General features: G+C 29.5%; 1 protein-coding gene across 1 annotated transcript in view; it reads left to right on the forward strand.

The window, feature by feature from the left end:
• LOC119583364 (signal peptide, CUB and EGF-like domain-containing protein 2) overlaps positions 1-4,475 on the forward strand; it is a 19,503-nt gene that overhangs the window by 3,852 nt on the left and 11,176 nt on the right. The window lies entirely within an intron of this gene.

A 4,475-nucleotide genomic window follows, 5' to 3' on the forward strand; every position in this document is an offset into this window, starting at 1 on the left:
TTATGAAGAAAGTACGGATATTTCTTAAACAAATACCAGGAAATCAAAATTAGAAGAAGTCCAAAAAATAGCCTTAAACAGCACAGCACATGTTCTCAGAAGAGCGTTATCAATCTGAAGTGTTCTTTGTGTGCGTGAATTGATTTGACTGGATGTTTTGATTTGTGGTTGTTCTGCATATTTTGCATGTTTTCGTTAATGTTCCATTGCCTCAAACTTCAATCACCCTAGGTCGCTGGTAGTGACTCGGTGTTTGATTTTTATTAGCAGATCTAAGGAAACTTTTGTATAAAATAATGATAATAATAATAATAATAATGATAATATGATGATAATAATAATAGTAATGATAATAAAAAATAATATGATAACAATAGTATTAATTATGACAATAATAATAATAATAATAAAATAATAATAATAATAATAATAGTAATAATAATAATAATAATAATAATGATGATGATGGTGATGATGATGATAATAAAAATAATTACAACAGGATCCTCACAATTTCGTAACAAGACATAAACAAGTAAAGAGAAAAAGGAAGAGGTTCTGAGAGAGAGAAAAAAAAAATGAAGATGAGTGAGGTGAGAGAGAAAGCGAAGGAGGTAGGGGGGGGGTTAAGGATAAAGAGGAGGAGAGTGGTAGGAGTCACATGTAGGAGAAGAGGAGTAAATTTAAGGAAGATTTAGGAGTGAAAAGAGGAGGCAGAGGAGGTTAAGAAAAAGGTAGAGGGAGCAGGAAAGATAAAGGGAGACGGGAGGCGAAAGGTAGAAGGGGGGGGGGGGTGAAAGAGGGAGAGAAGAGTGCTACTTTTCATATTCATCCTCATTATCATTATTATCAAATATAATTATCATCATTATCATAACCAGTAATTATAAAAAAAGAGAAAAATTATGATAATAACTATAAAATTAGTGATAATAATAAAAATGATTATGATGATAATAGTGATAATAATAATAATAATAGTAATAATAATAATAATAATAATAATAATAATAATAATAATAATAATAATAAAATAAGAACATCAACAACAACGACACCAACAAAACAACAATAATGATAATAATAATAATAATTATAAAAAGATGATAAGGATAATAATGGCAATGATGATAAATGTAATAACAACAACAACAATACTAATAGTAATAACAATCATAATAACAGTGATAATAATAATAGCGATAATGAGGGAGAGAGACAAACACACACACACACACACACACACACACACACACACAAAAATATATATATATATATATATATATATATATATATATATATATAATAAAGATAGATAGATAGAGATAGATAGATAGATAAATAGAGATAGATAGATAGAGAGTGAGAGATAGAGAGAAACTGATAGACAGACAGACAAACGTATAGAGCGAGCAAGAGAGAGAGAGAGAGAGAGAGAGAGAGAGAGAGAGAGAGGAGAGAGAGAGGAGAGAGAGAGAGAGAGAGAGAGACCGAGACAGAGAGATAGATAGACAGATAGAGAGAGATGGAGAGATGAATAGAAAGACAGATAAAGAGAAAGTGAGATAGAGAGATTAATAGACAGACAGAGCGAGAGGGATGACCCAACATCCCCGCATCAAAAGTGTAATGAAGATGACGTATTTCGCAGGTGAGTGAGTCAGCCACACGTACACCTGTGCTGGTAGCCCCCCCCTCTCCTCTTCCCCACCCTCCCTCACTCTAACAGTCTCCGTTCACTAAGAGCCTTGACGTTGGATAAGCAGCACAGGCTCAGCGAGCGAAGTGCGTGAAATCTTGGCGTAAAACTAGACATTGTCAGTTAAATGTGGTATTTTATCAGTTAAACGTGGTATTTTATCAGTTAAACGTGGTATTTTATCAGTTAAATGTGGTATTTTATCAATTAAACGTGGTATTTTATCAGTTAAACGTGGTATTGTATCAGTTAAATGCGGTATCTTATGGTGACAGTGTAAAGGGGAAGAACATCCGAAGATTTGGGACTTATATATGATTCGGGAAACGTAGAATTTCGTTGCGTTTTGTATTGCAAAGGGGAAAAGTGTGTTTGTTTGGTTTTTGGTTACGGACATACAGATGTTTTTTTAAATAATTCGTGTCCCCACTAACCCCACACACAACACACACACAAACACACCACCCCACACCCCCACAACACACACCCCACACACACACACCACCACCCCCACACACAAACCCCACCCCAAAACCCAAGTTTTCCCAATGAGCCTGAAAACCATTATCTCAGTTTCATCCACAGCATCTATACGAAAACAAAACAAACTTTCCTCTCTATAGTGACTGAAACATCTGATCCCGTTTCGAATCCGTGCCAGTGAGCCAACACCACCACACTTTTGGAGAGAGAAAAAATAAAAAAATAAAGGGGAAATTTAATCATTTCCCCCTCGTCTAGGGAAGAGGGGGAAGTCTTCTGATTTTTTTTTTTTTTAAAATTCCAAAAAAAATTTAAGTTATCTATAGAAAACTTAGATAATTAATTTTCACTTTTTATAAATTTTTCACTGATAAATAAATGATGATATGAGGGATGAGGGATGATGAGATGATGATGATTTTGATGATGATGATGTATTGTTTGATGATTGATGATGTGCGTTTGATGATAATAAAAATTGATAATAACAGTGATGGTAAGGGAAAATTTTTTTAGTAAAAATTAACATCCCCAAAAACCTTTGGAAAATTTAAAAATGATAAAAAGGAATATTGAAAAATGATAAGGGACATAATAAAAACCCAAAAAGAATAATAATAATAATTAATGATAAAAAATAACGATAATTTTTAATGAAATGAAGACAAAAATTTGATAAAAAATAAAAATAATAATAATAATAATAAAAATAATAAAATAATAATAAAATGTTTTAATAATAAAAATAACCCAACCCATTATAAATCATGATACTGAAAAGAAATAGACTACTTATTCATATTGTTATTATCCTTATCACTACCGTTGTTATATAATTATAATTTCATGTTTCCTCTTTAAATTTTAAACCCTTAAGGCAAATTAAAAATTCCCCAATACCGAAAAGCCTATCATACGAAGATGTACAACTCAAATTTTTAGTCACAGGGAATAATGTAAAGCTTTGGCCACCTGGAGACTGACCTTTCGTGACGCCCTCGTTGTCGTCACTCTCACGTCACTGGAGTAATGTAAGCAGAGTCATATATACTGTATTCTTTTATTTACTGTTTGTAATGATCCATTATTCCATCTCAGTCTTTTCCTTCGATGTCTTGAAGGGTTGGTGAATATAAAGATATAACAATTATCCATGGGGCAAGTTTAAGGAACAAAATTTGTTCTGCTTCTGAGCAAAGGAATGCTTCAATGTATCTACCTACTCGTTCGAAACAGCGAGGTTTGCTGGGTTTCGTAATGAAGCTACCTATTTCCGTAAATAGAAGACTGTCAGGAACTACTATTCTTTTTTCTACTCTATGTTTTGATCTCGTGAATGTTAAAGAAAACAACTCACCTACCGTACCTGGTATATAGCATGATAAAAGTCTGTGATTGGTCAATTTACCTTCACCTTCGCTTGGTTAATAATTGTATGCAAACTACAGTCTTAATGGGGTTCTTGCGGCCGGGTTGGAGACATTCGAGAGCAACAAATCTTTTTGTTATAGTGTTATAGGATCTTTGACTAGTGTTATGATATCAACAGTAATATTATCATTGATCATTATTTTCGTTATCAATGTCGTCATTATCATCAATGTTAATACCACTGGTAGTACTGTTATCAATTTCATCCCAATTATCCTTATCATTGATATTACTAGCCGTGTTGGTATTATTATTATTATTATTATTATTATTACTATTTCCTTTTTTATCACTATTATCATTATTTTTTTTATTATTATCCCTCTTCTCCTCCGCCACATTATCATTATTATTACTATCACTATGATAATAATAATAATAATAATAATAATAACAAAAAAAAAAATAATAATAATGATAATAATAATAATAATTATAATAATAATAATAATAATAATAATAATCATCATCATTATTATTATTATTATTATTATTATTATTATTATTATTATTATGATTGTAATTATCATTATTATTGTTATCATTATCATTATTATTATTATTATTATTATTATTATTATCATTATCATTATTATTATTATTATTATTATTTTTATTATTATTATTATTATCATTATTATCATCATCATTATTATTATTATTATGTTATTATTATCGTTATTGTTATTATTATTTATTATTATTATTATTATTATTATTATTATCATTATTATTATCATTATTACTATTATTATCGTTATTACTATTTATTATTATAATAATAATAATAATTATTATTATTATTATTATTATTATTATTATTATTATCATTATTGTTATTATCATGTTGTTGTTTTATTAT

Source organism: Penaeus monodon, chromosome 17 (assembly GCF_015228065.2).
Source record: "Penaeus monodon isolate SGIC_2016 chromosome 17, NSTDA_Pmon_1, whole genome shotgun sequence".
Classification (NCBI taxonomy): Eukaryota; Metazoa; Arthropoda; class Malacostraca; order Decapoda; family Penaeidae; genus Penaeus; species Penaeus monodon.